This window comes from Bos mutus, chromosome 28 (assembly GCF_027580195.1).
Source record: "Bos mutus isolate GX-2022 chromosome 28, NWIPB_WYAK_1.1, whole genome shotgun sequence".
Lineage (NCBI taxonomy): Eukaryota > Metazoa > Chordata > Mammalia > Artiodactyla > Bovidae > Bos > Bos mutus.
In genome coordinates, this window is record NC_091644.1 from 12,759,550 (window position 1) to 12,772,329 (window position 12,780).

At 39.8% G+C, this 12,780-nt stretch overlaps 1 protein-coding gene across 13 annotated transcripts in view; it reads left to right on the forward strand.

Annotated features, from left to right (window-relative positions):
* KCNMA1 (potassium calcium-activated channel subfamily M alpha 1) overlaps positions 1-12,780 on the forward strand; it is a 780,456-nt gene that overhangs the window by 497,596 nt on the left and 270,080 nt on the right. The window lies entirely within an intron of this gene.

Here is a 12,780-nt window from a genome sequence, read left to right on the forward strand (position 1 = left end):
GAATATTTTCACCAATTCCAGAATATTTTCATCTTGCAAATTTGACACATTAAACAGCTACTCTTTTCCCAGACTCCTCAGCCCTTGGTGAGCACCATTATACTTTCTGTATCTACTTCTTTAACATTGTATCATAAGCATATTCTGTCTTGCTATATTATTTTTTCACCATAATATCCCATTAAAAAAAGAGGGACTATATTTAAGAAGACTTATTTTTAGATAGCAAGCTGCTTTCTGTTTTTCTTATTTAATGAATAATTTTGCAATGAACATCTTTGTTTCTGTAGCATCTTTCCATTTTTTTTTAAAAATATTTTCTTAGGCTTCTTTCCTAGAAATGGAATTAGTTTGATTTATAATGTGGAATTCTTTTCTGAAAATGCTATTTCTGGTTTAGTCCCCAAGTTGTGTCTGACTGCAACCCCATCGACGTAGCCCATCAGGCTCCTCTGTCCATGGGATTTCCCAGGAAAGAATACTAGAGTGGGTTGCCATTTTCTTTTCCAGTGGATCTTCCCAACCCAGGGATCAAACCTGGGTTTCTGGCATTGCAGGCAATCTCCTGCATAGCAGGCTGATTCTTTACGAACTGAGCCACCAGGGAAGCCCCTGAAAATGCTGTATTGATATTATATGAAAATGCTATATCAACTTACAATTCTCCCATCAAATTATAAGACTTTCTTCTTGTAGAGGGATCTCTGCTGCTAAGTCACTTCAGTCGTGTCTAACTCTGTGTGACCCCATAGACGGCAGCCCATCAGGCTCCCCCATCCCTGGGATTCTCCAGGGAAGAATACTGGAGTGGTTTGCCATTTCCTTCTCCAATGCATGAAAGTGAAAAGTGAAAGTGAAGTCACTCAGTCATGTCCGACCCTCAGCGACCCCATGGACTGCAGCCTACCAGGCTCCTCTGTCCATAGGATTTTCCAGGCAAGAGTACTGGAGTGGGGTGCCACTGCCTTCTCCAAGAGTGATCTCTAGTAGGTGAAATTCAAACAGATTGCTAGTTAAGTAGAATAAACAAAAGTCACTATATTTTTAATTGCCATGTCTTTTATTTCAATCAAGTGTAATAATTCTAATGTTGCTCATTAGTTATATTTCCTATTTCATGATGTCTGTTTATGACTTTTTGCCTATTTATGGACTACTGATGTGGTACATCCTTTTGACATTATGAAGAATTTATCCTTATTATGTCATATTTGATTTGTTTTTCTAGTAGATTATCTTCTTCATTTCTTTTATTGACATGTAGAATTTCGATATTTTTATGGTGACATTTAAAAATGTTTATGATTCCTGTCACATCTGAGTCTAGAAATTGTTCCTTTCTTTAGAGGGCTAATAAGTATGTAATTTTATTTTCTTTAGTTTTCCTATGGCTTTATTTTAATATTAAATTTAATATTAAATTTTAATCTCAATGTGATTTCAATTGTGGGGTGAGGTGACTGTTTAATCTCATTGTTAACCAGCTATTTCATTATTATTACATAATGCTTTTCTCCCTATGAGTTGTGATGACTTCTTTATCATGTATTAAATTCTTCTCTATATAATCTCTTCTACCTCTCTTCTTGTGATTTTGCTTATCCTAGGGCTTTGTGGTAAATGTGGCCTATATGATTTCAGTACTTTGGAATTTGGTAAAATTCCTTTGTGACCTAATACATAGTCAGTTTCATGACTGTTCAAAGGTTGCTATTGAACATTGTATTCCTAAGTTACTGGGTATAATATATATGCATGTGTCTATTGATCCATCCATTCAGATAGAGATATACAAATATACCCAAAGGAGTTAAATGTTATCTGAACATTTTTTGTGTTTATGTTTTGGCTCGTTTCTGAAAAGTGAAAATTAGGGGCTCCCCACTGTGACGTGGCATTGTCAGTTTCTGTTTGATGCATTCTCACCAGACTGTGTTGTACATGAGCCTCAAAGATACAGTCTTAGTCGTGTAGAGTTTATTTCACTGTTACATATTCTTGGTGAATTGTTCCTTCATATCAATATGAAGTATTACTATTTCTTTTCTACATTTTCATAGTAGCTGCCAATTTATATGATATCATTATTGGTTTCTTTGCCCCCACACCCAGCTTTTTTTTTTTTTTTAGTCAGCATTTGTCTGGTACATATTTTTCAGCCTTTCATTTCCAACTTCCTTGTTTTCAGTGAATTTCACGTGGAATGTATTATTGCTTTTTTATATTATCTGAGTGTCTGTCAATTAGCAGATAAATTTTAACTTACTCAATTTTGTTGTGGTTACTAAAATAATTAGGTTGTATTTGCTGATGCAATAGTATTTTAGTAATACTAATTAATATACTTTTCTTTTTCACAATTGCTTTTCTTTAATTGGCTTGATAAAATTCTTTTGTTCTTTTTCCCCACTGAGATTTGGAATTCTGAAGTTTTGATACACATACTTAAATTTTTCTATTAATATATATAATTAATAGTACTTTCTTCTGAAGCAAGACAAGAACCTTAGCACAACTTTCTTTCCTTCACTGCCCTCTCTCCTCCATTCCTCCAACTTCCACATGGTAGCATCTAGAGATTTTACTTTTAGATCATTATTATTATTTATTAGTTTTTGTAATATTCAATCAACACATAAACTGATTACTTTTACTCTTTTCTCATATTGCTTCCTGTATCTCACTTTTCTTTGGGATTTATTTTTCTTTCAGCTGGTTAAGTATATCTTTTTTTTTTTGTGCGTGCTAAGTCGCCTCAGTCGTGTCTGACTCTTTGCGACCCCATGGACTGTAACCCGCCAGGGTCCTCTGTCCATGGAATTCTCCAGGCAAGGATGATGGAGTGGGTTGCCATTCCCTTCTCCAGGGGATCTTCTCAACCCAGGGATTGGACCTGGTTCTCTTGCATTGCAGGAAGATTCTTTACTGTCTGAGCCATGAGGGAAGTCCAAAAAAGAAAGCTTCAGGAGGAACATTCAAAGTCACTCAGTGGTTTCTCTTTCAGATTCTACTGCTCCTTCGGGACCTCCTTCCTGTGCTAGCCCTCCTCACCTGTTGGTGGTTTAGTCGCTAAGTCATGTCAGGCTCTTGCGGCCCCGTGGACTGTAGCCACCAGACTCCTCTGTGCATGGGATTTCCCAAGCAAGAATACTGGAGTGGGTAGCCATTTCCTTCTCCAAGGAATCAAACCCAGATTTCCTGCGTTGCAGGCAGATTCTTTACTGATCTTTTTTACAGAATAATTTCTCCTGAAAATTGTGACAGTATCTTTCCTTTGTGTTCTTGCATCCAGTACAGCCAGGAGAATTCTGACAATAATTTGATTCTCATTGCTTTGGGAGTAGATATCTTTGCATTGGTTCTGAAATGTCTCTGTAATATGCCTCTGTTTGGGTCCTTTGAAATTTAACTTGCTGGACACTTAACAGACCTTTCCAGTCTGAAAATGCAGGGCATCATCTTGATCTGGGAAACTTTAATGTTTGAAAGTTTTCCTGCTTTCCTTTTTCTTTTTGGCTGCACTTCATGGCTTGTAGGATCTTAATTCCCTGACCAGGGATTGAACCCAGTTCCCCAGCTGTGAAAACACTGAGTCGTAACCATTGGACTGCCAGGGAATTTTTCCTGCTTTCTGTTGCCCTTTATTTTCCCCTTCTGGAAACTGAATTACATAAATGTTGAAAATTCTACACCTGTCTTCCTTGTCTCTGAACTTCCTTTTGTACTTTTCATTCCTTTTCCCCTTTGTATGACAAGACCTCTGCTTGAGAGTCTAGTTTGTATGCAACTGTGTCCTTTCTCCTAATAGTTGGCTTTTTAAAGTTTTAATGTTTAAAATTTTAATTTCTTTTGCTGAGTTGACATATTTTCTCACAACTCTACATTTTTCAATCAAGTTTTTCGAAAATTGTTGATCTGTTAAGGTAGCATTAAGTAGAAATTTGCTAGACTGTGTACCTTTCTTCAAAGAAAGCTTGACTTTCCTCAAATATTTGGCGATTCTTAGTTTTGTGTTCTTTTTTGGATTTGGGATTTTTCTGTTAGCTTCTATTCAAGTGTGGTCTTTGCTTAATGTGCCTAGTCTGAAGAGTGATGGGGTATGTGGAAGTGTGTTTTGTTCCAGTAATTGGTCTTGCAGCTGTAGAGACAATTTCTTTCTTCTCAGAGTCACCAGTTTTCATGCAATATTGCTTTGACGACTAAAATGTTCATGGTACTGCTTTGTCCCGGCTGCCCCTATTTGGTACCCCAGTCTATCAGTGAATGTCCCAGCCTCCCTCTTCCCAATGTCAGTCACCTCATCTTATCTTTTGAACAGTTGCTTTCTCCTTCTCTATGACCCCAACAATCTGTCTTTGTGAAATTCATTATCAAATTTATTGACCAAAGACACTTCTGATATTTTTCATTAGTATAGACATATATGTTTCTTACTATATATGTTATACAAATGTTAAGTTAGGTTTCTGAGCTCTGTCAAGGTAATTTTCAACAGAATATCCACTTTTCATCTACTAGCGTTTTGTGATTTTCTCTTACGTGCTATAGTTTTTCTCCCTTTCTTTTTGCCCACATGGGATATTGCTATTTTCCCCCATTCAGTGTTATGCTATTATTAGTATTATTAGCATTATTTTAATGAGATTTTGAGAGGAGGCAGAGATAAATTATTCTATCCAATTTGCTAAGTGTAACCACAATGCTCTAGGTTATTATTTTAATTCAGGGATGAATTATATATAATTGGTATTTTATGTAGAACTTTAGTATCACTAATCTTAGGGAAATTATTTTACTTTTGTGCTTTGAGAGGCAGTTTTTGGTACCAGGTTTATGATTATCTTATAGCAAGTTTCATAGTTTTGCATCTTTTTGTGTATTATGGAATAGTTTAGAATTTCAATATAATGTACATGTTTTCAAAAATTTAATAAATTATATGGGAGCAAAGTCGCTGAGGGGAAGCTATCTGTAAAAAATTTCAATTTATATTTCAATTATTATCCTGTAATGGTTTTCTTTTTTGTGTGTATGAACTTACAAAGTTTACATTTTTTGAAATGTCATCCCTCTCACTGCAGATTTCAAGTTTTATTAGTCCATAATTGTACATGATTTCCTTTTCTATCTGTTGCTTTATTGGTTTTTATTTTGTTTTATTATTGTTATTTTTTACCCCCAGAAAATGATTTGAAAATTTTTATCACTTTTAATATTTTTTAGTTCTCTGACTATTCAAGTATAAACACTAAAGTAGAAATCATCTTTTATTCTAGGGTTGTAAAGACTACTTTTTTCCTAAGATCTTGAGCTGAATGCATTATTTTATAAGTAATCTCTTACCGTGCTACTGATTTCTTCTAGTTTATAGTTAGTATGTTCTTTAAAAGTGAAGAGGCAGAGTGCTTCATGGATATATTAGTGGTTTTAGAATATTCAAATGGTTACTAAGGGAAAAGGAAACTTGCCAACTATTTTGGGAAAAAAATAAAACTTAGTCCCTTTGGCACATTATTAACCAAAATAAATAAATATGTCAAGATGGATTTGCATGTTAAAGGTCAAAAGAAGAAAAGATACCCTAAATGGATGGTTTGCACACTTGACTGCACGTTAGAATCATCTCAGTTCAGTTCAGTTCAGTCACTCAGTCGTGTCTGACTCTTTGTGACCCCATGAATCACAGCACGCCAGGCCTCCCTGTCCATCACCAACTCCCGGAGTTCACCCAAACTCATGTGCATCAAGTTGGTGATGCCATCCAGCCATCTCATCCTCTGTTGTCCCCTTCTCCTCCTGCCCCCAATCCCTCCCAGCATCAGAGTCTTTTCCAATGAGTCAACTCTTCGCATGAGGTGGCCAAAGTATTGGAGTTAAAGCTTTAGCAGCAGTCCTTCCAGTGAATACCCAGAACTGATCTCCTTTAGAATGGACTGGTTGGATCTCCTTGCAGTCCAGGGGACTTTCAAGAGGGGGGAGTTATAAAAATTGTCTACACCCAGGTTGTCACCTAGGGCGATTAAATCAGAATATCTGAGTGTGGGAGGCAGACACCAGTGTTGTTCCACAATTTCCAGGTGATTGTAATGGCAACAAAGTCTGGGAAGCACTGACTTGCAGTCTTGTTACTGGTGTGATATTAGACCAAAATCGGTGACATCATGGAGCTGGTTAGAACTGCAGAGCATCAGGCCCCGCTTCAGACTCAAGGAATAGAGTGTGAATGTTAACAAACCCTGGATGATTCATGTGCACGTGGAATTTAAATAGCTGGTCTCTAAAGCTGGCATAGCAAGCTAGGCTCCATGGCTTATTTATTTGAATACAATTTTACTGGAATATAGTCACATGCATTCATTTACATGTCATTTGCAGCAGAGTGGGTAGTTGTGATAGAACCTAAAATATTTACTATCCGTCCATTTATAGAAAAAGTTTGAAATGCTTCTCAACCGTAATGGCTCATTTGGATCATCTCAGAGCTTTAAAATTCCCTCTGTCTGACTGTACCTCAGACCCATCAAGTCAAAATCGAGGAGGAGGAAGTGAGACCTGGGTATCAATAATTCTTAAAGCTTCCCAGGTGATTTAAATATGCAGCCAAGGTTGAGAACCAGTGCCCTGAAAGTACAGAGGGAAAATGTGCATGCATTAAAAAAAATCTGTTTTTATGATGGAAATGGAAATTTTTGAATATCAAAGAAACAATATTGGAAGTCTGATACATTTGACCATATAGCAAACTTTGGAATTCAGGGGGAAAAGACACCTTAAATAAATTTTAGACTTAGGGGGAAAAAAACTTTGAGCAAAATTAAAAGAATGGTGAACGGTGGGATAAAATATACAACATATATTCTCATTATGACAGCTCAAATATAGCAATAAGATGAATACACAGATAATCTGGCAGAGACCACTATAAACCACTTTAAAAAAGAAAGTAAAACGACTAGTGAATATATGAGAACACAGTTAATTTCATTTGTTAATTTAAAAACAAAATGAAACAGCGGTAAGCTCTGTTGGGGTTACATGTGTGTGTGCTCAAGTCACTCAGTCACGTCTGACTCTTTGTGACCTCATGGACTGTAGCCCACCCAGACTCCTCTGTTCATGGGATTTCCCTGGCAAGAATACTGGAATGGCTTGCCATTTCCTACTCCAGGGGATCTTCCCAACCCAGGGATTAAACCCGCATCTTCTCATGCCTCCTGCGTTGGCACCTGCATTGGCGGGTGGATTCTTCACCGCTGTGCCACCTGGGAAGCCCCTCTGTTTGGGGTTGGCACCTGTCAGATTGAGACTCCTGCTTTCATTCTTTTCCTCCCTTCTCTTCATTTCCTTCATCTTTTCTTCATCAAAATACTGACTCTGGTGGGGTTGTAGGCAAAGAGCATTTCCCCCCTGATGGAAATGTAAATTGTTAGGAGAGTTTGGCAGGAGGATCACAAGTGCTGTGAGCGCTTACTTGAGTGCTGATATTTAGAATCTGAACCGATTGGCCAACAACGTCTGTGCCGGGGCAGTGGTTACAAGCTTGGCTTTATGGCATTACACAAGTGTGGAATGGAATCTGGCTGTGTTGCTTACACACTGTACTGGACACGCTCGCTTGTCTGTTTATTCTTAGGTGTTTTCTTCTGTTGTATGAATTAAATAAGATACAGCTAAAGGGTTAGGCATGTAGAAGTAATTAAAAATAACATATGATCAATCATAATAGATTTACTTCATTGTCAACATCATCGTTTCGCCATTAATTGAAAGTAACAGGAATGCTCTGTACTCTGTGTGTGTGTGTGAATCTTTATCAGCTTTCTATTTTGTCTTCTTTACTTTTCTTTGAAATTGTGAACAATAATATGCTGTTTCACAATTCCATAGCTTCATGCGATGAAATTACTGTCTGTTTAGTATTTCCGATGTGCTCAGCATGCTTCTGCAGGATCCTTAGTCTTCTGGACCATGCCTCCAGGGCAGGTTTCAGCGCTATCACTGGGAGAGAAGAAGGGAGCTAGGACGGGGTGGAGGGCTCGGCTGCAGTGCAGCTGCACCAGAGGCCTCGTCCATCCCTTTGTAGTCCTGAAGCTGGAGAGCCCTTCGGTATTGCTGCAGATCCAGGCGATGTGGCAGACCTTTGTCCCCACATCCACCAGCCATGGGAGCCACCCTGGTGATGCGTGTGGGCAAGGTCCTTCTTCAGGAGCCAGTGATGAATAAAGATCCCTGGAAAAAAATCTGGGCTGCCCCCCACAGCAGCCGCTACTGCCCATGCTTGTTATTTATTTAATACAGTCTCAGAGTTTCTGTAGGATTCTTGTGGTTAGTAATTAGTGTGATGAGCTTGCCAATTTTTTCTTTTAGTATGTGGGGTACCTATGTCTAGGTAATGCCCCTTTTCTAACCAATACAGAGTACAGAAAAAGAAAAGTCCATTTTTGCTGCTGCTGCTGCTGCTAAGTCGCTTCAGTCGTGTCCGACTCTGTGCGACCCCATAGACGGAAGCCCACCAGGCTCCCCCGTCCCTGGGATTCTCCAGGCAAGAACACTGGAGTGGGTTGCCATTTCCTTCTCCAATGCATAAAAGAGAAAAGTGAAAGTGAAGTCACTCAGTCATGTCCGACCATTTTTACTACTTAAGTATATAATAGGGAGTATGTAGAGGAGTTTACTGTATTTGGATAGCTTAAAGGAACTGGCTTGTGAAACCATCTAGACTTTTGGAGGGCATAATTAACATTTCATTTTCTTCACAACTCTGTTATGGCTGTTTTCTATCTCCTAAAAATATAATTTTATTTCAGAGAAATTTTAACTTATATAGACTAAATTATAAGAATATAATGTTATAAAGCAGAGGAGATGAATATTTGTTGCTTAGGCATTGCCCTTTCCACTGTTTCCTTTTCTTGGCCTCCTTATGGAACGTGAGGTTGCTGTCCATCCTCTTTCAGGACCTCTCTGGGTTCAGCAGCATGACCGTGGATCAAGGCTCTTTCCTGGTTAGGCTCCTTCTTATTTCCTAAGAGTGTCAGCCCTGGCCTCTGTCAAGTGAACCTTCAGAGGTCATGGCTTATCCCTCTAGTAGACAATGTGTAATCTCAGGGTTCCACAAGCAGAGTAGCTAATCTTTAGCTCTCTGCTGTCTAATTCTTTCTCAGAAGTCTGATTCATTCAGTTCAATTCAAGCAAGTGTTTGCTGAGTATCCTCCTTATGCCAGGCACTATTTTAGGTACATGGGATATCAGTTCAGTTCAGTTCAGTTCAGCTGCTCAGTCGTGTCCGACTCTTTGTGACCCCATGAATTGCAACACGCCAGGCCTCCCTGTCCATCACCAACTCCCGGAGTTCACCCAGACTCACGTCCATTGAGTCAGTGATGCCATCCAGCCATCTCATCCTCTGTCGTCCCCTTCTCCTCCTGCCCTCCCAGCATCAGAGTCTTTTCCAATGAGTCAACTCTTCGCATGAGGTGGCCAAAGTGCTGGAGTTTCAGCTTTAGCATCATTCCTTCCAAAGAAATCCCAGGGCTGATCTCCTTCAGAATGGGATATAGCCGTGAACAAAGTAAAGATCAGTCCCTCTCCTCCTAGAGGTGGCGCTATGGATAAGGAGACAGAAGGTAAATTATGTAAGTAAGATGCTTGTGCTTCATGCTGGGGAGAAAAGTGAAACAGGCAAGTGGAATGAAGAGTTTTTTGGGGGTGGGTAGGGTTGTAGGGGGAATTGTGGTTTTAGACAGCATAGCCAGGGAAGGTCTCACTGAGAAAGTTAACGCTGATCAAACACCTGAAGGAGGTGAGTGAGTGCACCATTTGGGGAACAAAAGGCCCTGAGGCAGGTTCACTGAGGAAGACATTCAGATGAGAGGTTAAGTACTGATATTGATAGCATAAGGGGGAGGAGGGGGTCAGCAGGTCTGGAAGGAATGAGGACTGGCCTTGCTTTAGGTCGCTGAGGGACTTGGACTTCTCCTCTGTGTGGAATGGGCACATTGGAGGATTTTGAGCAGAGGGGCGGCATGACCATTTTACCTGGTGACAGGCTCTCTGGCTGCTCTGCTGAGGACTGACCACAAAGTGTCCAGTGGGGAAGCAGTTAGGGAGCTGTTGTGATATGCGGCCGGAAGGATCAACACTCCAGACCGTGCATTTCTCCAGAGTGTCTAGCGTAATCTGAGGAGAGCATGTAGACTGATTTTTTTTAAGTATTTATCTATTTTATTTGTTCATCTTGGCCGCCTCAGGGGTTAGCTGTGGCCCAGGGGCTTAGTTGCTCCACAGCATGTGGGATCTGAGTTCCCAGACCAGGGATTGAACCTGCGTCCCTTGCATTGCAAGGCAGATTCTTAACCGCTGGACCACCAGGGAAGTCCCAACACTGTTCTGCTTTTTAACCTGGGTGGAATACTGTTTCGCATTTGCACTAGTGAAGCCTCGTGCTGTGATAGTGACCAGCCCGAGGCGGCCGAGTAAACAAAGCCCACAGCTGTGTAGTGCGTGAAGAGTGTTGCTCCTGCATCACCCCGAGCCCCTTTGCCAGGGAGACCTTCGTCCTGGGCCTCCATCCTGGGCTCTCCTCTTCTCCTGAGAACCAGCTTGTTTTCCTCTTTCGTACATTATTAATCTTCCTGCTTGCTCTCCTTGGGAAAGTGCTCAAACCCAGGTCTCCAGTTTACAGCCAGCAAGAGGATAGGACCTAGTGACAGCTGCATTTTTTTTTTCCTTACCTTTATTTTCACACACATATTTTTCTGAGTTGCTTTAAAATGTGACAAGCGACCAACAAATAACATAGGATACAAAAGGCATTGCTTCACGATAAAGATATGCCATCGAAAGTGTGGGTCATTTGTATTCTATTTTTGTTTCCATAAATGAAAATTCACTCACACAGACACACAATTTTTCAGGATGAAATTATCAGTGGCTTATACATTACTAAAACATCCTTATATCGTGACTGGTTTCAGTGCTAACTGCCAGTCCTTGCCTATGTCGAGCTTCTAAACGTGTTATTTTATCTCCCAGCAATATGTGACAGTGATGCTGGAGTTAGATCAGCCATCCAGGTTGGGCTAGGTGCTTAGAACCAGCAGGAACGTTTATTTAAAAAACTCACTTTCCAGCCTGCCCCTCTGCCCATGCTGATTTAATAAGACTTAGGAACATTGCAAATATTTTATACAAACAGTACATTTTCTGAGAACTTGGATATTTGAAAGTATTTTTTTGTTGCCTTTATTACTGTTGAACAACTACTTGATGGGGTATAAAAATCTTGGGTTAGACTCTCTTTGTTTTAAAATTCTGAGTTTTGCTCAATTGTCATTTAACACTCACTGATATATAATTAAATCTTAGTTGCATTAATTGTAACCCTCTCCCCACCCTCATCACTTTGATTTTTTTATATTTTCATTTATTTTAATGCTTAAAATTTGAAGGATACGAATAGGTGATTTCTTGGTATCAGTCTTACAGAGCTGGTCATTCATTTTGCCTTGCACTCCTGTGATGTCCTGGCCATTATTTATGATCTGCGTGTTGTCTGCACTTCCCTTTGGAACACATTTCACTCACAGGTTGGGTCTCTGTACTCTCCACTTCATTTCTGTTTCCTTACGTTTCATCTTTTTTCCTCCCTTTTCTCATGTTCTCTGCCTCGTGAGACGGGGCCTCCGTTTTGCCCTCTGCATCCAGTTTTCAGCAGTGTGAAGTCCACCTTTCATCAGCTCAGTTAGGACTGAGTTTTGGGCTCGGGAGCCTTTTATTTCATCCACATCCCTTCTCATCTCTGCACTTTCTTGTTTAATAAAAGTAAGATGAATATCATTCACAACAGAAGGCAGATGTCTTCTGAAAAATCTTCTGTCCATGAAGTTAAATCCTTTTAGATGAGAAATTTTCCTTTTGAGCCACATCTTCTCGTCCTTCTGTCTGTGTGCCTTATGTTAGTTTTTTCTTTCACCTTATGCGTGAATGAAGAATCATCTATCTGGGCCCAGTGTGGAGCCATTTAGGAGAACACGTCCGATCTGTCTTCTTTCCTTGATTCACCCTGGGGTCATAAGAGAATCACCACAGCCTCTTCCCTCTGCTCTGCATGCCTTCCCCGTTTGCTGCCTCAGATAAGGCGCCAAATAAAGTCTCACCCACTGGCTCTGAGCTAACCACTCACAGTTTAGCCCACTCTGTGCTCAGCTCTACGCATGATACATGGGGCAGCTTAATATAATGCTTTCAGAAAATACGCACAAGAACATCCCCTTGAGAGCAGGTGTGCTGTTGAAAGTGTTCCAGAGCTGCGATAATCAGTATTTTGTAAACAGTACTCCTACAAGACTGCCAAGCTTCAAAGTCCTGTGCCACTCAGATTGCTTTTGACTCACTAATTTGATCTCAACAGAAATACATTTTACTCATGGCTATTAAAACCCAACAATAATTTGTATTTCCTTGAATCTTCACTTGGGTCTTCCTTCCCCATTTCCCTCTCTCTCTTCACATGTAGAAACACTGCTGCTTCTTCTTTCAAGAGAGGTTGCTGATTTCTGAAGAAGAAGCGTTTATCTTGACATTCAATAAAATGGAATTATAGAAGTTTTGAATCCTGATGTTATGGGGTGTGAGATCTTACTGATTTGATTTTTTTTTGATTGGGAGAAAAATATAGAACTTTGTAGGAAACAGATAACACCATGGGCTATACTCTTCATTTTATCAGTACTGAAGATAAAAATTGAAAAAAAAAAATTCACCAAAGAGGTGAGGTTA